This window comes from Nycticebus coucang, chromosome X (assembly GCF_027406575.1).
Source record: "Nycticebus coucang isolate mNycCou1 chromosome X, mNycCou1.pri, whole genome shotgun sequence".
NCBI lineage: Eukaryota > Metazoa > Chordata > Mammalia > Primates > Lorisidae > Nycticebus > Nycticebus coucang.
In genome coordinates, this window is record NC_069804.1 from 94,733,952 (window position 1) to 94,759,926 (window position 25,975).

A 25,975-nucleotide genomic window follows, 5' to 3' on the forward strand; every position below is an offset into this window, starting at 1 on the left:
CATGTTTAGTTTTTTCTCCTGCATGTGCCGATGCCCAACAGGCATGGGAAAAATTGTCGATAGACATGAAAATATATTTTAATTTTCCAAAAGGGGCATAATGAGTGGCATCTATTTGCCAGAGGTGGTTAGGCCGGAGGCCCCGTGGGTTGGTCCCTGCGGGTTGAAGTGGGGGAACTTGAAGAAAAGGTTGGCAAGATTGACAGGTGCGAACGATCTTTTTTAATTCTTTGGTGAGAACCTGGGGGTATTTATGTTTTTTTTCCTCTCCAGTTGGTATTAGTGAGTTGATGGAAATGAGTGGCTTCTATGACTGTATTACATTGGGGTTGAGAAGCTAATTGATCGGCTAATTTATTGCCAGTTGTTAAGAATCCTGGTAGACTCTGATGTCCTCGTAGATGTTGTATATAGCTAGGATTAGATCTTTGTTTGAGTAAAGTTCTAGCTTGGATCATTAAGGGAGAAATGGGGTTGGAGTCTAATCTAATATGAGCTTCTACTAATTGGGGTAGAAGGTTTACAACACAGAGGCTATCTGAAAATAAGTTGAAAGGTTCAGTGATGGCGTTCAATGCCATAGCTACTGCAAAGAGTTCTTTGAACTGAGCTGATCCTTCAAGTTCTTGTAAAAGGGACTTCGAAGGTGTGGGCTCTTGTGCTTGGAGCAGGGGTGGATAAATAATTACAGAAACTCCCAGGAGCCCCCCTCCGTGAAAATAGTGAGGAAATTAGGGTTAGGGTGAGTAAGGAATAATCAGGGAGGCTTCCAAGTTAATTGGGAGAAAAAGTTCATCCACTTATAGGGTCTGTAGTGACAGTCAATTTGGCCAAGGAATCCTTCAAGTGCCAATGCAATTCTGTTGTTATTCCTGTGGAGCCAGGAAAAGTCAGTGGCCCTATATGGGGTAATAATGAAATGGGGTTCAATACTGAATAATCTGACTGCTGTGTCTCTTCCCTTAATGATGCAGTCAGCAATTTGATTGATCATGGAATACACTCTGGGGACCCCTCCCACTGAAAGATGGATCGAGTGTATAGGCTCCCCTTCTTGGGCCAGAAGGGCAGTGCATAAAGTTTCCCCAGGGAAAAGATAAAGAGTAAGAGGGACGTGGGGATCAAATCTCTTGAGGAAGGCTTTATCTGTGGATTGTTGTATTTTTGTGAGGATAGATAAACAGTGGGGCGGGACTGTAATTTGAGAGGCCAAATCACGGCCTCTAAGGAGATCGAATAGGGGAATTAACTCTTCCGTAGAAATGGAAATCCAAGGTCGGAGCCAATTAATCTCCCCCAATAACCTCTGGAGTTGGGGTAAGGTATAAATGTTTTGAAAGACTAGCTGGGGCTTAATGGGGGAAATAGAATCTAAAGAAAGGATAGTTACTAAGATTTTGAAAGGGGGGACAGTTTGTATTTTTTCGGGCACGACTTGGAAGTTATTTTGTTGGAGAATGTTGAGACATTTAGCAGTAAATTCCTGGAGGCCATGTGGAGTAGGATGTCCTATGATGATATCATCCATATAAATATAGAATAATACATCTGGGTGTTCTATTAATGGAGTAAAATAATGTGTTAAATAATATTGGCAAATAGGGGGGCTGTTAGCTATCCCTTGGGGTAACACTGTCCACTCAATCCTTAAATCTGGCTTCTGAAAATTAGTTGAGGGTAAGGAAAAAGCAAATTTTTCAGTGTTGTTAGGGTGAAGGGGGATGGAAAAGAAGCAGTCTTTAATATCAATGATGGTTAGGTGGTAAGTTGAAGGAATTGCCGGGATCCAGGGAAGGCCCCTCTGGGGGGTTCCAAAAGGGATCATTCTATCATTTATTTTTTTAAGGTCTTGTAAAAACCTCCAGGAACCACTGGGCTTCTTAATAATGAAAACAGGGGAATTCCAAGGACTAGTAGAAGGTTTTAGGTGTCCTTGATCTATTTGCTGTTTGATTAACACAAGCAGTTGTTGGAGTTTATTCGTAGGAAGAGGCCACTGCTCTACCCACACAGGGTCTCCGGGTATCCACTGTATTTTGAATACCGGGGGACGAGCAGTGGCCCTTAAGGTTGGGGGTGAACCCCCAGGAAAAACTTGTGTAATTGGTTCAGGGAGTGAATTATGTGTTAGATTGGGCTGGCTTTTATGTTGTTGTTGAGGTGGCTGCTTGATTCTGTCATGGTTTGAAAGGTTGTCATAAATAACCTTGTGGTCAGTGGTAATACATGCTTCAGCATCACCTAAAATATCTTGACCCAGAAGGTTGGCAGTTAAGCTAGGGACTAGAGTGGGCAGATTGTTCCACTGTTTCCACTAGGGTCTACCCAGGGGAGCCAGTCGGCAGTTTCCCATGATGTAGATTGGACACCCACCCCTACCAGGGGTGGTCCAGGAATTAACTGCCAGGACGTGGGCACTTCTTCCTTTCTAATGACTGTGCAATCCACTCCAGTATCGATGAGGAATTTAAAGGATTTATCCCCTATCAAAACAGTCATTTTCGGTCTCAGGCTGGCAATGAGAGGGATGGTCCAGTGAGCTCGGACAGGTCAGCTCCCCTTGGGGCCAGCCCCGTTGGGAGTTTAAAGGCTCACCTTTGATATTAAATTTAGACTTACAGTGGCAGGCCCAATGAAAACCCTTTTTACAATGGGGGCATGGGGTCCGGGGTCCGTCTCCATCCGTAAAGGCGGAAGGGGTTTTAGGCTGGCTAGGGCATTCTCGCCAGAAGTGTCCTTTTCTGCCACACCCAAAGCACGTCTGCTTGCCTGATGTGGGGGCTAACTACAAGGCGTTATGAGCATTTGAAGCTCCTCCTGGTGGTTAGCCTGTGATGCGGAGACCATCGCCCTTTAGTGATGAGACGCAGTACCAACGTCTCCGGTAGCAATAATCCATCTCTCTATGGACTGGTTTCTAAGCCCGGCACAAGCAAGCTTGCACTCGTTGGTCATGCCATCCCAAACTAGGGAGTGAACGAAACGATCGCACATTTCGCCGGCAGGGAACTTGTTTTTCAAACTTTTCTGGACCCTGTCAATGAACGTGGAGCGGTCCTCAGTGCCCTTCTGAATGATTCCTGATATGGAGGACTCTGTTTGGCCCTCATTGAGTTTTTTTCCAAGCGGCTAGCCCACAGGCCCTGACCTGGTCTTGATGGTGGGGTGGGGGTGGTAGCTTGTTGGAGGCCGGTGGAAAATTGATCCACCGTGCCACAAAGCATGCCATAGGTGATAGGTATACGGGGTCGGGCAGCTTGGTTACGTTCCCCATATACGTGACATTCTTCCTGAAAGAAAGCCATCCATTTAAGGAAGGAAGGACCAGGGAGCACAGCTTTGGCAAGCTCCTTCCAGTCGCGGGCAACACAAGCCCGATAGGCTAGCCCTTCTAAGATAGTTTCTGCCCAAGGTGAATTAGGACCATCCTCAGCGACTGCCTTTTTCAGGTCTTTAAGATCTTGAGGCTCCCAGGGATACCAGGCTGCAGGGCGATTGCCTCCAGGATTGACATTGACCGGAAAGAGGCCGGTGGTTCTGTCCCCAACCTCACTTTCCCCAATATATGGAGGAGGCACAGATGGGGCCTGAAAGGGGTTGGTTGGGGTGATCGGAGGGTGTGGTTCCTTATGGGGCCAAGGGGCACTCCCGAATGGATCAAGAGAAGGATAAAGAGAGGGAGGCTGATTTGGTGGGGGAGTGGGGCTTACAAGTTTGGGACTCTGATCTGAGTTCTGACTGGTGTCGGGGGTTTTGTTCTCTGCTCCTTGAGGGGGGGTTTTGTTCTCTGCTCCTTGAGGGAGAGGAGCTTTGTCCACCTCCTTGGGCAGACAGGGAGGGAAACAACCTTTCAGAGTTGGCACTGTGTGGAGAGCTCTGATGGGGGGATTTCTCCTTTTTCTATATGAGCTCTCAAATCAACCTTTCAGCCCTATCCCAAGTGTCCCAGTCAAAGACGTTGTTCTCCGGAAGCCAGGGCATGATTCCGAGCAAGCACACCCAGGCCTGGGAGGCCTGACTATCCAAGAGGTCAAGCCCTCGACTCTTGAGCAAAACTTGAAGGGACTCTAAAGCGGGGCCAAGTTTAGAGTAAGACTTCCCCCTAATTTATGGGAGTACACTCACCTGCAGACCGATTGGCCCCTCAGCGATCTTTGTGTGGGGAGCCGAGTTCCTCACATGGGGCACCAGTCTGTGGGGTCCTAAGGCAGTTGCAGTTGAGGGAAGATCAGGGCCAGCCCGACCTCATCCCAGGGGCTGAGCAGGATGGCGAGTGTCGGTGGCTTGAAGAAAACCACACGGAGCCGGGAGGCTGTCGAAGCAGGATCTCACCTTTATTGTAACATACTGCCATATTTATACACTTCAGCTAGGGGGCAAAAGGTGGAAGCAGGAAGGAGGGGGTACGTAAAATGAGGTGACAGGCTTCAAGCCAATAAAATCTAACCCTATCACCTGTATCCAGGCAGAGGCTGTTTCAGGTCGGGTCTTGCTGAGTCACTCCTATGCGGAAGTGCCCGGACAGCACCAACTGGACTCAGGCTTAGGAAGTTCCTCTAGGCCTCAAGTAGGCCTTGTCCATGCGAGAAGGCCCAACACAGGTTCAGACTCCTTGGGAGTTTACAAAGTGATAATGGGCCTACCTTCAAAGTAGTTGTTACACAAGAAGTATCTAAAGGCTTGCGCATCAAATATCATCTACACTGTTCTTGGAGACCCCAATCCTCTGGGAAGGTAGAAAAAATGAATGATAGAATCAAAGGACAATTATGAAAACTACCTCAAGAGACTCATCTCCTTTGGACTAAATTACTTTCCATTCTTCTCCTTAGAATAAGAAATTTACCTCAAAAACTTGGTTGTAGCTTGAGTTATTATATGGAAGGCCCGTTTACCTAACAATTTATTGTTTAATCAAGAAGCTGCAGAGTTAGTAAAACATATTAGTTCTTTAGCTAAATTTCAACAAATCCTCAAAAATCTCCAAATTCATCTTCACATTCAACACTAAAAGAGCTTCTCTCTCCTAGAGATCTAGTCATGAACAACACTCTTCCTTCCAATTCACCTTCCCTAACCCCAACTTGGGAACATCCCTTTTCTGTTATCTCATCTTTTTCTACAGCTATTAAAGTTATGGGAATAGATTCCTGGATACATCATTTACTAGTAAAATCCTAGAACTCACCACTTCTGCAGGAGTGGACCATGAAGAAAATCAACAACACAGTCCACCTACACTTGTGAACCTAAAGAAAATTTGAAGTTATTATTTGGAAGATAACAAGAAAAGTGTAAATATAGTTTTTCTCTCAAAGTCACAGATTTTATTAACTCTGTCCTCTCACTGTCCTACCCTTGCCTTTTAATTTACTTATCAGATTTATGTCTTCCAGAGATAATATCATCAAACCACAAACAGTGAAAACGGTTCTAGCCCAAAACCTGACTTTATTGCGGACCCCTGGATCACGGCTCATCTGAAGAGACCTTTACTGTCCCCTTCTATTGATACAGGGTTCCCCCATTCCATCCTGGACAAGGAACCCCAGTTTTCAGGGCCTGGGAAATTTCACAAAGAAAATACCCTAACATTTTGCTCCAAGATAGAAGAATCAACCCATATTTCCATTTACTGTGAACCCTGGATCAACCTTCTATGAGAAACCTCTAACTGTCCCCCCTCATATCCCAGTCCATCATCAGCAGGAAGCAGTTTAGAGTGTCAGCACTCCTTTTCCCTAACATCAGTGAGAGCTTCTATTTGGAGAAGAAGGATTGACACAAGATTCCACCACTTAGGGCTGGACAGGGACTCCCCCATTCTCTAGGCCCTGGTGAGCTCACAAATCAGACCCCCATTTCCAGGCACAAACAGGCTGCCTTTTTCACAACACACTATATGTGCTCTAACAAGATCATGAACAAAGCAGCCTGAGATGTTTATTTGGGTGGTTCCACCTTTAGTAGGGAGCACACACCCTAATCCCTTCTCTGAGACAAAAACTGTAAGGACCTGATAACCTTGCCCTAGTGGAGGAAGAACTACATTCATTCATTTGTTAATGCACTGATTAACTTTTAAAGAATGTTTTTCCACCTACCAAGTCCTGGCCTAGTGTAATTCTCAAGACCTAATATTCCTAGATAAAGAGCCCATGTAGAGACTCCCCAGTTAGTGTCTTCCCTCTTCCAGAAGCTCTGGTGCTTTTTACTTCTTCTGTATTCCTTTATGTCTATTAAAAATCCTATCTTACCTTGGGTGGCGCCTGTGGCTCAAGGAGTAGGGCTCCGGTCCCATATGCTGGAGGTGGTGGGTTCAAACCCAGCCCTGGCCAAAAAAAAAAAAAAAAAATCCTATCTTACCAATAATCTGTGATCCATATGTTCATTCTTTGAATCCCTGAGACCCAGGAACTAATGAGGAAGAAATTCTGATATCACTAAAAATCTTATTCAGCATTTAGACACAACTCTCAGCATACAGGTAATACAGAGATGTGAGAAATTAATTAAATACCATAAGAAAAGATGTTATTAAACCCGCAAGAACAAACATTCTATAGAAGGACGATTTCCATCTCTTTAACAGCTCAAGTTTGTAAAGCAAAAAAAAAAAAAAAAAGTTGTGGGTTTGTTAGATTAGAAAATAACTGCGTGTGATATTTTATTGGACTGGGATTTCAGTAACAAAAGAGAGTGACTGATTCTGGTCTAATATCCTACTTAAAAGTAGGATATTAGAAGAAAAAAACTGAGGCCAGCAAGGATAAGTGATTGTTCAAAGCCTCACTTCTAGGTTAGGGGCCAGAGTTTAAGTTCCCTGACTCATAATTATCTATACTTTCCTTGAAGTGCCCTAAAATCCATCTTAGAATATTGTCTTATCACTATATTACTTTAGGCATAGGCATCTTGATGGAGCTCTCTGACTCCATGTGGTTTAGAATATTTTTAACATCTTACAGCCAAAATGTATTTAATAAAGAGAACTCTCTTGGTATGATGGATCACAGTCCAGTGATCTTTGGAATCAAAGAGGTTTCTCTTATCTTTTTTGCACAAAAATTTCTTAGCACTAGTGAATTGAACTTTATTTTATAATTTCTGTGGAAAGGCCATAATCACCAAGGGAAGGAAGTCAAGTATGGTGGTTTAACACAGGAGTCTGAAGATCTGCATTTCTTCTTCATTCGGCCAGTAAAATAAAGGACAGGCTTACAGGGCTATGTAATTATCCTTTGATAGTTTCTTAACCACTTTTTTGGTTCAGTTTCTTTCTCTGGTAAACACAATACTGGCTCTAGAATCATCTAAATATGACCCTGGCACCCATGAAAATTACTATATTTGTAGAAATTTTTGAGATTTTCAGTGATAAAGCAATGGAAAGGCAATGTAATCTACTATCATATTTTCTGAAAAGCAACATCTCTGCTATTTAATATTTTTTGACCTCATAATCCAAAATTATTCTTCGGAATTTTCATATCTGAGTTTGCTATCAATCTCATCTCCCAATCATGGAAAGGACAAACTAAGCTTTTTTTTTTTTTTTTTTCCCTAGGATGAAAAGGGTCTTCTATTAATAATCACAATAATGAAATATGGCAGTATATCTGAAAATATATCTTTCTTTGAGTTGCAGTTATGTAAAAGATTATATAGAACAACAGTTATTAATCTTTCTTCATTTTGGCAATTGATTTGAACATAGCATCTGTTGTAGACTCTTTATAATACAAGAGCACAAAAGTTCAAAAGTAATTGATTACTCTTTGTTCCACCCAGCAAAAAGTTCACCTTATCAAAATTGTTACTGTCAGATGATATTGTGCTGAAACAAAAATGGAAATTAGCTGTTAAAATTTTCTCTTTTTAGCTGCATTCATGAATTGCTTTTCAGAATACAAGCCCCGCAGTAGAGTAGAAAAACTTCAGAAGAGAATTCTAAAGTACAGAGGAGAGGCAAGGAAAAAGATGTCCAACAAAGGATCCATTCCTAAAATTCCCAGACAAAAATTTACATATTTAAATAAAATGCTGACTGTAGTTGGTATTTGCAGGTATTTAGCTTGAAACTAAAACCTAGTATTGGAGAAGACATCATCTCCATTTGGTCTGGTTTCCCATTTCCAGTTCAATAATACCTGCACATACTAACACACATCATAGTAAAATTCTGTTCAGATACCAAAATCTGAAGTATTTGAGCAGAATTGAATGGTTTGACTCACAGTAGAGAAGCAAACCTATTAAATTTAGAGGATAATAAACTCCTAAAGTACAAAGCACTCATTGATTTTAAAAGGAAAAAGTTCTAACTCCCCTCTGTTCAAATAATGGTTAGAACAAAGGACAAAATGTAGCTAGCTTCGTTTTTTCAGTTAAGACTATTCAACAAAGGCATCAATCTTTTCATCCCACTCCTTCAGACCTTCTCCGTTATCACCTCACCTCTATGAATTAGAAGGGTGTACCACCCTAGTCAGGTTATATGAAAGAGAAGGAAGGAGACAGGAGGCAATTGGCTGAAAGCTCATTTGCATAAAATTGCACAAATACTGAAAATAGAGGCTGAAATAGAAAGTAGGTCCACATGATGCCCTCGGGCATTGATGCCTTCAACTTGTATGCATATTTACATCCTGTATTCTGCTACTAGATGAGAAACAATATAGAAACCTAAAAAAATCACATGGCTGCTTTACTATTTTAATGAAGCCATGAGATTATATTCTCAGAGAAATATGTACACATATACCTAAAACTGTGTGTTGTTAACTGTATGTTAACATCTTTACAGTGGAGGATGTTCATCTTCACATCATCCTTATTCATGCAATGCAGATAGTAGTAAAATTTCAGAGTGCATTTCAGTCTTTATGAATCTGAGTTTCTTTCATTTTTCTACTGTATTTCCACTGAAATTTTTAATATTTCAGTGAATTAATATTGGTTAAAATTAGTATGAATTTGAGTAGAAGGCTTATGCATATGCATCCTATTTCTCACTTGGTCTTTTCCACTTTCACTTTACTATTATGGAAATGCTTACTTTGAATATTATGTAAGAGCCAATAATGGAACATTGAGCATTAAAGTTCACACAGACAGGGAGAATGAAAAATAACATGCTGCTAAAAGAATAATCCAACATGTATTTTCAGTGAAGCCTAGCTCATGCATTACTATGTAGATTTCAAGTAACAACTTAAAAACTGAAAGCTTTCACATGTAACATATATCCACTTGGCGGAGGGGGCAAGATGGCAGACTGGAAGCAGCCTCCAACAGAAGCTCCTGTCCAGATGGAAGGATAACATCCAGAAAGTACCCAATTAAGCTGAAGACTGAGGGCCGAGCTGAGAGAGAAGTGAGATAACTGCAGGCCACCTCTGCTGAGGCAAGATGCAATTCCAAGAAAGCAATCTTCAGGTACAAAACTCATCTAAAAGGAAAAGTATCCGACACTTCCTCCAAGAAAGCTGTGTTTTTTTTTTTTCTTTTTCCTTTTTCCTTTTTCACTTCGTTTGCTCCTGTAGGTTTTCTACAGGTGAATAGTGAACTGAGGACCTCTTGTCTCACTCCACAGGTGAGAGCTGTAAGAAGTCAGGACTACTTCCTCCAGAGGGACCATATAGTGACTTTGAACACTCCTGCCAGGCAAAAAAATTTAACTAACATTTTCCCTGCCTTTCTGAACTTCCAGTCCACCCTTCCCCCCTCACCTGGTAAACCAGAAACCTAACCCCTGCTGAGACTAAGGGAGGAGGCTCATGAGCAGAATCCACCCCCCCCACAGTCTGCCAGACCAAGCACCTTGCCCTCTGCCTGGCCAGAGTCTGCTGGAGCCCCGTGCCCTGCCCCTGCACCCTCTCTGTCTCCAGCCATGCTGCACATCCCGAGCCTTGCTGCCCGGCACCCTTCCTGCTTCCACGCCACACCCCTCCCATCCAGAGTCTGCTGGAGTTGGGGCCCTTTCTGCCACTGCGCCAGGCCCCGGCTCAATCTGCAAGCTGCAAGCTGAGTGGTGCTTTCCTTTCTGAGTCACCAGGCGCCGGACACACTGCCAGAATCGCATGCAGCATCCCCTGCCCTGCTGGTGGATCTCTGCACCATGCTCCTGGATTTGCTCCTACAGCCAGAATTCCCTGGCTTTGGAAGTGGCAGAGGAGCTGCCCAGGGTCACTTCCTACAAAGATTCAGCAACAATAGAGTGATCCCACTGGGGTCTAATCTTGGAGAGACACCTCCCCAACTCTGTGCACTGCCAGAGGAAAAAATAACTCACTCTATAGGTATACCAGTGCTGCAAAGCGGTAGGGGCAAAGGTCCGGTGGCTGACGGAAAAAAGCATTTGCTGTCCTGGTACTGCCAGGATTAGACTGAGCCCAAGTGGAACACTCACCAGTGGCTATTGAACACCCAAGGCAGACATGCCTCAGCTCCCCAAGCTGGCTGGTAGCAGAGGGCAGTGGCTGGACCACGGGGTCATTTACCTTCCTTTGACTCTGACAGGTGCTAAGCCCTGGCACTTCTGCTTATTGGAGGGAGCAGGACTGAAGCCTGGTGGGGTCACAGGTGACTGGGCATGAAAAAGGAGAAAAGTGGAGAAAGAGACTCAGCCCCCTGGTCCAACTGTGCTACCTGGCAGGCCTTTCTGACTCCATAGAGCACCGGAGTGAGCTAAATCTGAGCAGCCAGTAGACCTGTGCCATCTAGCTGCTGAAGACCTTTCGAATTCTCCCATTTGAGAGTTCGTACTGACTGGGTCAATTGGTTCAGAACCCCTAATCTGGGACAATCACCCAAGGCTCCTCTTGGGTAGTACCCTGGTTGTGTACTAACAGGAAGAGTTGATTTTCCTCTTCCAGTTGTTGTCATAGGGGGGTGGGGTGTCGTAATTGCTTATATTTCTCTATAGTTAAGACTTCACCAGAGTCACTGATCCACCAGGATCAGGCAAGAATCAGCTGAATACAAGACAGAGCCATTCAACCCACCATTCAAAGCAGGTTTCCTCAGCCTCAGACTGTAATACTGTACAGGTCCTTTGCAAGCTAAAGGGGAAAAATCTGCAGTCATCAGTCCCAGACCCTTAACAAAGGGTTGGTTAGCCACAACTCCAGAAAACCCCAATGCAATATCACCCTACCTGACCACCTAGCCTACAGTGAAAAACAATCATGAGGCATAATCAGTGGAAAAACTCTGACAACATGAATAATCAGAGTAGATCCACTCCCCCAAGAAACAATAAAGCAGGCAGAGCACAAGATCCTATTCACAAACAAATGGCTGAGATGTCAGAAATCGAGTTCAGAGTTTGGATAGCAAATAAGATCAACAGAATGGAGGAAATAATGGAATTAGAATTCAAAGCAGAAATTCAAAGGATGTCTCAAGAATTCAACGAATTTAAAGACAAAATGACCAAAGATTTTGACACATTAAAGCAAGAATTTGCAGCCCTCAAAGATCTAAAAAATACAGTAGAATCCCTCAGTGACAGAATGGAGCAGGCAGAAGAAAGGATCTCCGACATTGAAGAAAAAGCTATTGAACGCTTCCAAATGCTCAAAGAGAAAAAAAAAAAAAATTGGAAAACAAAAAGGGATAATTCTCTCAGAGAGCTCTGGGATAATTCAAAGAGATCTAATATTCACCTTATAGGAATACCTGAAAGTGATGAGGTTGCTGTGAAGGATACACATGCTTTGCTTCATGAAATAATTAAAGAGAACTCTCCAGACATGCCAAGAGATTCTGAAATTCAGATAGCAGACAGTTTTAGAACACTGGCACAACTCAACCCAAATAAAATTTCTCATAGACACATTATAATTAACTTTGGTAAAAATAATATGAAGGAGAAAATTCTTTTTTTTTTATTAAATCATAACTGTATACATTAATGTGATCATGGGGCATCATACACTCGCTTCATAGACCATCTGACACATTTTCATCACAATGGTTAACATAGCCTTCCTGGCATTATCTCAGTTACTGTGCCAAAACATTTACATTCTACATTTACCAAGTTTTGCAAATACCCCTGTAAGATGCACCACATTCTTCAAGCTGTAAGACATAAGAAAACCATAACATACAAGGGAAAGAACATTAGAATGACTGCAGATCTCTCTGCTGAAACCTTTCAAGCTAGAAGAAGGTGGTCATCAACCTTTAATCTCCTTAAAAAATATAGCTTTCAACCCAGGATCCTGTATCCAGCTAAGCTGAGTTTCATCTATGATGGAGAAATTAAATACTTTAATGACATTCACATGTTGAAGACATTTGCCATAACTAAACCAGCTCTTCAGGATATCTCAAACCTATCCTCCATAATGAACAACACAAAAGTAAACTCACTCAGACATGTTTGATCAAATTCCAAATTCCATAGTGATGAAAGGATTAAAAATGTCCACTGGACTTTCAAAAAATTTGATACCCAAAATTCTATCTGGCTTAACATTAGTTTCAATTAATGTGAATGGCTTAAATTGCCCTCTAAAGAGACACAGGTTGGCTAAATTGATACAAAAACTCAGGCCAAACATCTCCTGCATTCAACATCTCACCTTACGTTAAAAGATAAACATAGACTCAGGGTGAAAGGATGGTCATCTATAATTCAGGCAAATGGAAATAAGGAAAAAAGGAGGTGTTGCAATTTTATTTACAGATACAATAGGCTTTAAATGAATTCAGTTAAGAAAAGATAATAATGGTCACTTCTTACTTGTTAAGGGCAACCCTCAACATGATAAGATTTCAATTATCAACATTTATGCACCCAAACAGAATGCACCTCAGTTTATAAGAGAAACTCCAACTGACATGAGCAACTTGATTTCCCCCAGCACCATAATTGTTGGAGACTTTAATACTCCTCTGGCAATGTTGGATAGATCCTCAAAAAAGAAACTAAGCAAAGAAATTTTAAACTAAACTTAACCATTCAACATTTACATCTAATAGACATCTACAGAACATTTAACCCTAGTAAAACTGAACACACATTCTTCTTATCAACCCATGGATCATCCTCCAAAATTGATCACATCTTAGGTCACAAGTATAACCTCAGTAAATTCAAAAGACTAGAAATAATTCCTTTTATTTTCTTGGACCATCATGGAATAAAAGTTGAACTCAGTATCAACAGGAATCTCCATATGCATACAAAAACATGGAAACAAAATAACCTCATGCTGAATGAAAGCTGGGTCATAGATGAGATTAAGAAAGAAATTACCAAATTTTTGGAACAAAACAATAATGAGGAAATGAACTATCAGAACTTCTGGGATACTGCAAAGGCAGTCATAAGAAGAAAATTTATAGCATTGAAAGCACTCCTCAAGAGAACGGAAAGAGAGGGAGTCAATAACTTAATGGGACATCTTATGCATATGGAAAAGGGAGAACTTTACAACTTTAAACCCAGCAGAAGAAAATAAATAACTAAAATTAGAGCAGAACTAAATGAAATTGAAAACAAAAGAATCATACAACAGATCAACCAATCAAAGAGTTGTTTTTTTGAAAAGGTCAATAAAATAGATAAAACTTTGGGTAACCTAACCAGATGTTGAATAGTAAAATCCCTAATTTCATCAACCAGAAATGATAAAGGCCAATAACAACAGACTCCTCAGAAATTAAAAAAAAAAAAATCCTTAATGAAAGCTACATAAAACTCCACTCTCAGAAGTATGAAAATCTGAAGGAAATAGATCAATACCTGGAAACATGTCACCCTCCTATACTTAGCCAGAAAGAAATGGAAATGTTGAACAATTCTATGACAAGCTCTGAAATAGTATCAACTATAAGAAATCTCCCCAGAAGAAAATCCCAGGACCACAGAATTCTACCTAAACCTTTAAAGAGGAACTAGTACCTATATTACTTAGTTTTTTCCAAAACATACAAAAAGATGAAATACTTCATAACACATTCTATGAAGTACATATCACCCTGATACCCAAACCAGGAAAAGACCCAACATGAAAAGAAAATTATAGACCAATATCTGTAATGAATATTGATGCAAAAATATTCAATAAGATCCTAGCAAACAGAATGCAACAATACATCAAAAAATTATACACCACAACCAGGTGGATTTCATCCCAGGGTCCCAAGGATGGTTCAATATATGTAAATCTATAAATATAATATATCACGTAAACAAATTAAAAACAAAGACCATATGATTGTCTCAATTGATGCAGAAAAAGCTTTTGACAATACCCAGCATCCTTTCTTGATCAGAACGCTTAAAAAAAATAGGTATAGAAAGAATATTTTTTCAATTGATAGAAGCCATCTAAAGCAAACCCACAGCCAGTATCATAGTGAATGGAGTAAAATTGAAATCACTTCCACTCAGATCAAGAACAAGGCAAGGATGTCCACTGACTCCATTGCTTTTTAACATTGTAAAGGAAGCCTTAGCCACTGTAATCAGGCAAAGGAAGACAATCAAGAGGATCCAAATAGGATGAGAGATCAAACTGTCATTCTTCGCAGAATATATGATTATATATCTGGAAAACCCCAGGGAATCAACTACAAAACTCCTAGAAGGGAAAAAGAAAAATAGTAATATCTCAGGATACAAAATCAACACTCATAAATCTGTAGCCTTTATATACACCAACAATAGTCAAATTGAAAAAACAATCAAGGGGGGCCCGGAGGCTGCAGGGAGAGCGTGGAGGTCTGGGATGCTCAAGCTTTCTGGACCTTGGAGCGTCTGTTGCAAGCACTTGCCTGGACGTTTCGGTCTCCCTCGGAAGGAGGTCAGAGCACGCTGGTGGAGAGCAAGGCTCCTCAGCACGTTCTTTGAAAAATCTCTGGGCTAAACGGATGGGGGCAGAGCAAGATGGCAGCCGAGTAACAGCTTCCTTGCATCTGGGCACCGTGAGTCTGGGGAGATAGGACTCCAGGCATCTCTGGCTGGTGGGAACTGCCTAGCATCCCTCCTATGAGGATACAGGGAGTCAGCGAGAGAATTCTGGACCCAAAGAGGAGGACTAAAACAGTGGAAAACCAGCAAGTGGTCGCGTGTGTTCAATCCGCCTAAACCCGCCCACAACTTCCACAGGCACAAGAACTTAAAGAGCAAGAGGAAGTGAAAGGAAAATTAGGGCAAGGAAACAGATAAAAGAAATCACTCATGAGGAAGAATCAGCAGAAAACCCCAGGCAACATGAAGAACCAATCCAGAACAACCCCGCCAAGGGACCATGAGGTAGCTACTGCAAAGGATTCCACCTATACAGAAATGTTAGGAATGACAGAAAGGGAATTTAGAATACACATGTTGAAAACAATGAAAGAAATGATGGAAACAATGAAGGAAACTGCTAATAAAGTGGAAAATAACCAAAAGGAAATCCAAAAACAGAATCAAATCAGAGATGAACGATATGAAGAATATAAAAAGGATATAGCAGACCTGAAGGAAATGAAACAGTCAATCAGGGAACTTAAAGACGCAATGGAAACTATCAGCAACAGGTTAGACCATGCAGAAGAAAGAATTTCAGAGGTAGAAGACAAAGTTTTTGAGATAACTCAGATAGTAAAAGAGGCAGAAAAGAAGAGAGAGAAAGCAGAACGTTCACTGTAAGAATTATGGGACTTTATGAAGCGTTCCAACATACGAGTTATAGGAATTCCAGAAGGGGAAGAAGAATGCCCCAGAGGAATGGAAGCCATACTAGAGAATATTGTAAAAGAAAATTTCCCAAACATCACCAAAGATTCTGACACACTGCTTTCAGAGGGCTATCGGACCCCAGGTCGCCTCAACTCTAACCGAGCTTCTCCAAGACACATTGTGATGAACCTGTCCAAAGTCAAGACAAAAGAAAAGATTCTGCAAGCTGCCAGCAGTAAGTGCCAGTTGACCTACAGGGGCAAATCCATCAGAGTGACCGCAGACTTCTCTAATGAAACTTTCCAAGCAAGAAGACAATGGTCATCTACCTTTAATCTACTTAAACAGAACAATGTTCAGCCCAGAATTCTGTACCCTGCTAAGCTAAGCTTCAAAATTGACGGAGAAATCAAATCATTTACGGATATACAAACATTGAGGAAATTCGCCACAACAAGACCAGCTCTACAGGAAATACTTCAACCTGTTCTGCACACTGACCATCACAATGGATCAGCAGCAAAGTAAGAACTCAGAAATCAAAGGACAGAACCTAACCTCCACACTGATGCAAAAGATAAAACTAAGCAATGGACTCTCACCAAATAAGACGAATAGAATACTACCACACTTATCAATTATCTCCATAAATGTTAATGGCTTGAATTCCCCACTAAAGAGACATAGATTGGCTGACTGGATTAAAAAACACAAGCCATCCATTTGCTGTCTGCAAGAAACACACCTGGCTTCAAAAAACAAATTAAAGCTCCGAGTCAAGGGTTGGAAGACAATTTTTCAGGCAAATGGAATTCAGAAGAAAAGAGGAGTTGCAATCTTATTTTCAGATACATGTGGATTTAAAGCAACTAAAGTCAAAAAAGACAAAGATGGTCACTTTATACTGGTCAAGGGAAAACTACAACAAGAAGATATTTCAATTCTAAATATTTATGCACCCAATTTAAATGGTCCCAGATTCTTGAAGCAGACCTTACTCAGTCTGAGCAATATGATAACTGAGAATACCATCATAACAGGGGACTTTAACACACCTCTTACAGAGCTGGACAGATCCTCTAAACAGAAATTAAACAAGGATATAAGAGATTTAAATGAGACCCTAGAACAACTATGCTTGATAGACGCATATAGAACACTCCACCCCAAAGACAAAGAATATACATTCTTCTCATCACCCCATGGAACATTCTCCAAAATTGATCATATCCTGGGACACAAAACAAATATCAACAGAATCAAAAGAATTGAAATTTTACCTTGTATCTTTTCAGACCATAAGGCACTAAAGGTGGAACTCAACTCTAACAAAAATGCTCGACCCCACCCAAAGGCATGGAAACTAAACAATCTTCTGTTGAATAACAGATGGGTGCAGGAAGAAATAAAACAGGAAATCATTAACTTCCTTGAGCATAACAACAATGAAGACACAAGCTACCAAAACCTGTGGGATACTGCAAAAGCAGTTTTGAGAGGAAAATTCATCGCTTTAGATGCCTACATTCGAAAAACAGAAAGAGAGCACATCAACAATCTCACAAGAGATCTTATGGAATTGGAAAAAGAAGAACAATCTAAGCCTAAACTCAGTAGAAGAAAAGAAATATCCAAAATCAAATCAGAGATCAATGAAATTGAAAACAAAAGAATCATTCAGAAAATTAATGAAACAAGGAGTTGGTTTTTTGAAAAAATAAATAAAATAGATAAACCATTGGCCAGTCTAACTAGAAATAGAAAAGTAAAATCTCTAGTAACCTCAATCAGAAACGATAAAGGGGAAATAACAACTGATCCCACAGAGATACAAGAGATCATCTCTGAATACTACCAGAAACTCTATGCCCAGAAATTTGACAATGTGAAGGAAATGGATCAATATTTGGAATCACACCCTCTCCCTAGACTTAGCAAGGAAGAAATAGAGCTCCTGAACAGACCAATTTCAAGCACTGAGATCAAAGAAACAATAAAAAAGCTTCCAATTAAAAAATGCCCTGGTCCAGATGGCTTCACTCCAGAATTCTATCAAACCTTCAAGGAAGAGCTTATTCCTGTACTGCAGAAATTATTCCAAAAAACTGAGGAAGAAGGAATCTTCCCCAACACATTCTATGAAGCAAACATCACACTGATACCAAAGCCAGGAAAAGACCCAAACAAAAAGGAGAATTTCAGACCAATCTCACTCATGAATATAGATGGAAAAATCCTCAACAAAATCCTAGCCAATAGATTACAGCTTATCATCAAAAAAGTCATTCATCATGATCAAGTAGGCTTCATCCCAGGGATGCAAGGCTGGTTTAACATACGCAAGTCCATAAACGTTATCCACCATATTAACAGAGGCAAAAATAAAGATCACATGATCCTCTCAATAGATGCAGAAAAAGCATTTGATAAAATCCAGCATCCTTTTCTAATTAGAACACTGAAGAGTATAGGCATAGGTGGCACATTTCTAAAACTGATTGAAGCTATCTATGACAAACCCACAGCCAATATTTTACTGAATGGAGTAAGACTGAAAGCTTTTCCTCTTAGAACTGGAACCAGACAAGGTTGTCCTCTGTCACCTTTACTATTCAACATAGTGCTGGAAGTTCTAGCCAATACAATTAGGCAAGACAAGGAAATAAAGGGAATCCAAATGGGAGCAGAGGAGGTCAAACTCTCCCTCTTTGCTGACGACATGATCTTATACTTAGAGAACCCCAAAGACTCAACCACAAGACTCCTAGAAGTCATCAAAAAATACAGTAATGTTTCAGGATATAAAATCAATGTCCACAAGTCAGTAGCCTTTGTATATACCAATAACAGTCAAGATGAGAAGGTAATTAAGGACACAACTCCCTTCACCATAGTTTCAAAGAAAATGAAATTCCTAGGAATATACCTAACGAAGGAGGTGAAGGACCTCTATAAAGAAAACTATGAAATCCTCAGAAAGGAAATAGCAGAGGATATTAACAAATGGAAGAACATACCATGCTCATGGCTTGGAAGAATCAACATTGTTAAAATGTCTATACTTCCCAAAGCAATCTACCTATTCAATGCCATTCCTCTCAAAGTACCTACATCATACTTTCAAGATTTGGAAAAAATGATTCTGCGTTTTGTATGGAACCAGAAAAAACCCCGTATAGCTAAGGCAGTTCTTAGTAACAAAAATAAAGCTGGGGGCATCAGCATACCAGATTTTAGTCTGTACTAAAAAGCCATAGTGCTCAAGACAGCATGGTACTTGCACAAAAACAGAGACATAGACACTTGGAATCGAATTGAACACCAAGAAATGAAATAACATCTTACAACCACCTAATCTTCGATAAACCAAACAAGAACTTACCTTGGGGAAAAAGACTCCCTATTCAATAAATGGTGTTGGGAGAACTGGATGTCTACATTTAAAAGACTGAAACTGGACCCACACCTTTCCCCACTCACAAAAATTGACTCAAGATGGATAAAGGACTTAAATTTAAGGCATGAAACAATAAAAATCCTCCAAGAAAGCATAGGAAAAACACTGGAAGATATTGGCCTGGGGGAAGACTTCATGAAGAAGACTGCCATGGCAATTGCAACAACAACAAAAATAAACAAATGGGACTTCATTAAACTGAAAAGCTTCTGTACAGCTAAGGAGACAATAACCAAAGCAAAGAGACAACCCACACAATGGGAAAGGATATTTGCATATTTTCAATCAGACAAAAGCTTGATAACCAGGATCTATAGAGAACTCAAATTAATCCACATGAAAAAAGCCAACAATCCCTTATATCAATGGGCAAGAGACATGAATAGAACTTTCTCTAATGACAACAGACGAATGGCTAACAAACACATGAAAAAATGTTCATCATCTCTATATATTAGAGAAATGCAAATCAAAACAACCCTGAGATATCATCTAACCCCAGTGAGAATGGCCCACATCACAAATCTCAAAACTGCAGATGCTGGCGTGGATGTGGAGAGAAGGGAACACTTTTACACTGCTGGTGGGACTGCAAACTAGTACAACCCTTCTGGAAGGAAGTATGGAGAAACCTCAAAGCACTCAACCTAGACCTCCCATTCGATCCTGCAATCCCATTACTGGGCATCTACCCAGAAGAAAAAAAATCCTTTTATCATAAGGACACTTGTACTAGACTGTTTATTGCAGCTCAATTTACAATCGCCAAAATGTGGAAACAGCCTAAATGCCCACCAACCCTGGAATGGATTAACAAGCTGTGGTATATGTATACCATGGAATACTATTCAGCCATTAAATAAAATGGAGACTTTACATCCTTCGTATTAACCTGGATGGATGTGGAAGACATTATTCTTAGTAAAGCATCACAAGAATGGAAAAGCATATATCCTATGTACTCAATCTTGATATGAGGACAATTAATGACAATTAAGTTTATGGGGGGGGAAGCAGAAAGAGGGATGGAGGGAGGGGGGTGGGGCCTTAGTGTGTGTCACACTTTATGGGGGCAAGACACGATTGCAAGAGGGACTTTACCTAACAATTGTAATCAGTGTAACTGGCTTATTGTGCCCTCAATGAATCCCCAACAATAAAAAAAAAAGAAAGAAAAAACAATCAAGGAATCTATTCCCTTTACAATTGTACCAAAGGAGATTAAATGTCTGGGAATATATCTAACTAAGGAAGTGAAAGATCTCTATAAAAAGAACTATGAATCTCTGAGAAAAGAAATAGCTGAAGATGTTAACAAATGGAAAAACATATCATGCTCATGGCTGGGAAGAATCAACATTGTTAAAATGTCCATACTACCCAAAGCAGGTTTAACATGATCCCTATTAAAACACCTCTGTCATATTTTAAAGACCTGGAGAAATTAGTACTTCATTTTATATGGAAACATCAAATAGCCAAGATATTACTCAGAAATAAAAACAAATTGGGAGGAATCACGCTTCCAGACTTCAGACTATATTATGAATCGATAGTGATAAAAATAGCATGGTGCTGGCACAAAAATAGAGAGGTAGATATATGGAATAGAATTTAAGACCAAGAGGCAAACTCAGACATTTATTGTCATTTGATTTTTGATAAGCCTATGAAAAATATAAATTGGGGTAAATATTTTTTTATTCAATAAATGGTGCTGGATGAATTGGCTGGCAACTTGTAGAAGACTGAAACTGGACCCAAACCTTTCTCCTCTAACAAAAATCGACTCTCACTGGTTAAAGGACTTAAATTTAAGACATGAAACTATAAATATTCTTAGAAAGAGTGCAGGGCAAATGCTTGAAAAAATTGACCTGGGAGAATGCTTCATGAGGAAGACACCCCAGGAAATTGAAGCAACATCAAAAATACATTACTGGGATCTAATCAAATTAAAAAGCTTCTGCACTGCCAAGAACACACTAAGTAAAGCAAATAGACAGACCTCGGAATGGGAGAGGATTTTTGCAAAATATACTTCCAACAAAGGTCTAATTACCAGAATCCATAGAGAACATAAACTTATTACTAAGCAAAAAAAGAAGTGTTCCCTTTTCATTGTGGGCAAGAGACATGAACAGAAGCTTCTCTGAAGAAGACAGGCACATGGCATACAGACACATGAAAAAAATGCTCATCATCTTTAATCATCAGAGAAATGCAAACCAAAACTACTCTGAGATACCATCTAACTCCAGTAAAGTAGCCCACATCACAAAATCTCAAAACAACAGATGTTGGCATGGATGTGGAGAAAAGGGAACACTTCTGCACTGCTGGTGAGAATGTGAGCTAGTACATTCATTTTGGATGGAACTTTGGAGAATACATACTCAGGGATTTAAATGTAGACCTGCCATTTGATAGTGCAGTTCCTCTTCTAGGTGTATATCCAAAGGACCAAAAATCATTTGGCAATAAAGATATTTGCACCAGATTGTTCATTGCAGCTCAATTCATAATTCCCAAGTAATGGAAGAAGCCCAAGTGCCCATCGACCCATGAATGGATTAATATATTGTGGTATATGTATACCATGGAATACCATGCAGCAGTAAAAAAAAAATGGAGACTTTACCTCTTTTATGTTTACATGGATGGAGCTGGAAAATATTCTTCTTAGTAAAGTATCTCAGGAATGGAAAAAAAAAAAAAAAACGTGTCCAATATACTCACTACTACTGTGAAACCAATTTATAATCACTCACACTTGCATATGAAAAATGAAACACAACTTTAGCCTAGTATGAAGCAGGGAAGGGAAGGGAGAGAAGAGGGGAAGGGGTGGGAGGGATAGTAGGGGATAGTAGGGGGACCCCACCTATGGAACACATTGCAAGTACAAGTTGGATCTATTATGTGTAGAACACAAATGTCCTAATGCTATAATTGGGTAAATGAGCTGAAAGCTATGTTTTTTTTTTGTTTTTTTTTTTTTGGCCGGGGCTGGGTTTGAACCCGCACCTCCGGCATATGGGACTGGCGCCCTACTCCTTGAGCCACAGGCGCCGCCCTGAAAGCTATGTTAATTAGTATGATGTAAGCACTCCAATTTGTACAAATAATCAACACATTGAAAATGGCATAAATGTATTTATGATCTATGTACAAAAGACTTAATAAAAAATAATAATAATAAACAAGAAAACAAACATAAAAAAATAAAATGCATCCACTAGTGTTTTTCTGGTAACTGCAATTAGGTAGTTTCATCTCACTCACCCTCAAATAAAATTGCAATTAGTAAGTAAAAATTTCTCATTACCTGAGAATTTTGATTTTTTTTTTCTGTGAATGGCTTTTTAATTTTTTGATGGTGAAAGTTTGTCTCTGTTAATTTATTGTGCAAACTATAATAAAATGGAACTGTATTTGCCTAGTTCATAGTTCTCTTTATAGAGGTCTTTCACGTATTACCCACGTATATAGGCCTTTCTGAGGGCTGTCTACTTGCTTTACTTACTGTGTTCTTGGCTGTGCAGAAGCTTTATAGTTTTATCAGATCACAGTAATGTATTTTTGTAGTTTTCTATTTATAAGATCAAACCATATGCAAACAGGGCCAATTTAACATATTCCTTTCTCATTTGGTTACCTTTTGTTTGCCGCCCTTTCATATTTGAATTGGGTTGAACTTTCAGGAGCATATAGGATACAAGTGATGAGTGCTGAGTGTAGATCTCTGGTGCAATGTGGAATATAAATAGTGAAAGTTTCTGCTTTTGGAAGAAAAGCTTTGAACTTTTCCACACTTAGTATAATGCAGGCTATGAGCTTGTCATATTTGGCCTGTATTATGTTTGGGTTTATTCCTTCTATATCTACTTTATTCAGAGTTTTTATCCTAAACTTATGTTGAATTTTGTCAAATAATTTTCTTATCTCAATTAAAGTGATCACAAGGTTTTTGTATTTTATTATGTTAAGGTGAGGGGCTATCGCAGATCTGACTGCTTCCTGCTGAAGGAAGATGAAGATGAAAGGGGGAGACATTTAGTCTCCTTCCAAGGACGCTGATCCTGGAGTCCACAATTAATGGGGTTTTGAATTGAGCATGGTTTTGAAAGGAAATCATTAAAATAAGGGTTACTCTTACTATACCTACAGGACCAATAATTGCAACATGTAATGCAAATAGACTTAAAAAACAGGGTACATTGGATACAACATACAAATAATTCTAAAACAAAATAATTCCTACAGCAATAACTAAAGCTATTAACTAACTTAAATTAGGTAATGAAGAAAACAACTAATGGAGATGTATACCAAAAAGCCTTCTCTTGGGTGGTGCCTGTGGCTCAAAGAAGTAGGGAGCCAGTTCTATATACCAGAGGTGGCAGGTTCAAACCCAGCCCCAGCCAAAATCTGAAAAAAAAAAAAAAAGAAAAAGCCTTCTCTTTTGGTGATATTATTAAGTGTATTGTGTGCCTGTTTAATATTGTTTATTAATTGGGAGTTGTTCAACAGAATGAAGCAGAATATTCTTTTAAATTCTGTACAGGTACGATTGTCTTAAGGGCTGCTCAGTTTTTTAAGACTGCTTCCCTTACTTGTCCCAGTTCTACACTCAAGACAATGATAGCTTGTGAAGTACCATTTAAAGCTTTTACCATGGAGTAATCTGGGTAAAAGATTGCTTTTACCTAGGTAAAATGGTTAGTCCAATTGTCGTTGCTGGTATTTCAATAAGGACAAGGAAATATATTTGGCTGGGCTGAATAGGTGAACATCATTTCAGAAGTCTCCTGGAAGATTAAGATCTCAGGATGTGGGGTTCAATTTTCCATTAGGTCTTGTGTCCTGGGCAATAAAAGAGTTAGTCTTCTCAGATATCAGGGTCCCCCAGTGGCATTAGCCAGAGAATAAGAGAAAATTTTGTATCCACATAGCAAAAACCACCCTTTAGGAAATTTTATATGTGCATTGGCATAAGATACAGTGGTTGTCTTATGACACTGGAGTAAGCTACAATTAAACTAACACAGGAAGCAGGGAACTCTGGGAAATTTACAGTTTTCCTCTAACATAAATATTTTAAGGCAAAAGGAAAATATATCCCATTCCTTAGTCCTTTTCACTGTTCCCCACCTATACAAATCCTAATAGGTAAGATTATTTTGGATGTATCAGAACACAGTGAAGTTTCTAATTAACTCTAATGGAGTACCAACCCCTATTATACAAGCTCTAAATACCTGCCCTAAATAAGTTCCTTCTGTCAGACAAAATCACACATTATTGATTTTTTTTAGCCAAATCAGTCCAAACATTTTCATCTCATTGGAAGGGTCTTGTCCCTTTCCCAAAATAGATGAGCATTTTTCCAGTCTGGAGTGCTATGATCTAGATATCTTTCTACTAACTTTCTATTAACATTTACTCTACAATATACATCAATTAACTAGAGTGTTCAAATAATGGTGGAAGATGTTCCAGTTTCCATTTTTTAGAAAAGGTGTTTAATACTTATTGTTATATATTTCTCTAATACATATTGCAGTATGCATGAGAAAAAGTATATTTTTTGAGATGTACTTAAAATACCCCATTATAAAAAGGTGGAGGATGGTGTTGCAGAAAGATGAGGCCCAATGGAGAGAAAGACCACCCAAACACTGTATTTAAGAGGAAAAAGACTTTTTTTTTTTTTTCAGCTGAGGGAGTTACTGGCATAGAATAATTCAAAATGGCCACACTCTCCCACTGGCTTAGTCTTTCCCTTTTTATCTCCAGTCAGAAAGTTCCAACCCATGAGTACCTTTATCATTGGCCACTTTGAGTCAAGTGGGAGAAGCTATTCCAGCCCCCACAGAAATACAGGATTTCAGAGAAGTGGAAATTTCCAGGTCCCAAGAAGTTAAGTCTACAAATTATTATTATTATTATTATTATTATTTTGAGACAGAGTCTCACTATGTCACCCTTGGTAGAGTCAGGCCACAGCACTCTACCAAGGGTGACATAGTGAGATTCCAACTCTTGGGCTTACGCAATTCTCTTGCCTCAGTCTCCGAAGTAGCTGGGGGACTACAGGCACCCGGTACAATGCCTGGCTTTTTTGTTGTTGTTGCAGTTGTCATTGCTGTTTTAGCTGGCCTGGGCTGGGTTCGAACCCGCCAACTTCAGTGTATGTATCTGGCACCATAACCACTGTGCTATGGGAGCTGAACCAAGTCTACATATTCTTAAGAGCTGAGTCACCATGGAGGGGACCCTGAAGGTGTATTATTGGGGTATGCTTGAGAAGACCTCTATTCTCCTATAATTAACTCATCCCAGGTATCCCCTCTCAATGGGAATAGAAAAATGTTGATAACTGTGGATTCTGGTTAATAAATACATGAAATTTTACTGTTACTAGTCTCTTTACTTTTCCATATATCTGAAATTTTTGTAATAAGAAAATAAAAGCTGTTTAAAATACACTAGCTTAAGGATTTTTACCCCAGTATTGATAGAAAAGAAGTCATATTCTGTAAAATAATTTAAGGAGGTTTATACTGATCCAAATTTAAAGAATATGACCTGTAGCCGCAGCCAAGAAGCCTTCAGGGCATGGACTCGAGGTGGTATTACAGTTTGGTTTTATACATTTTGGGAAGACAGGTATTGAGGTCATAAATCAATACATGGCAAACATACATTGGTTTTGCCCCAAAAGGTGGATCATCTGGAAGTAGGAACTTATAGGATACCCCTGGGTTTAAAGATTCTTTACCTGACAAATGGCTGAAAGAGGCTCTGTCTAAAAGACAAAGAGTCAGTGG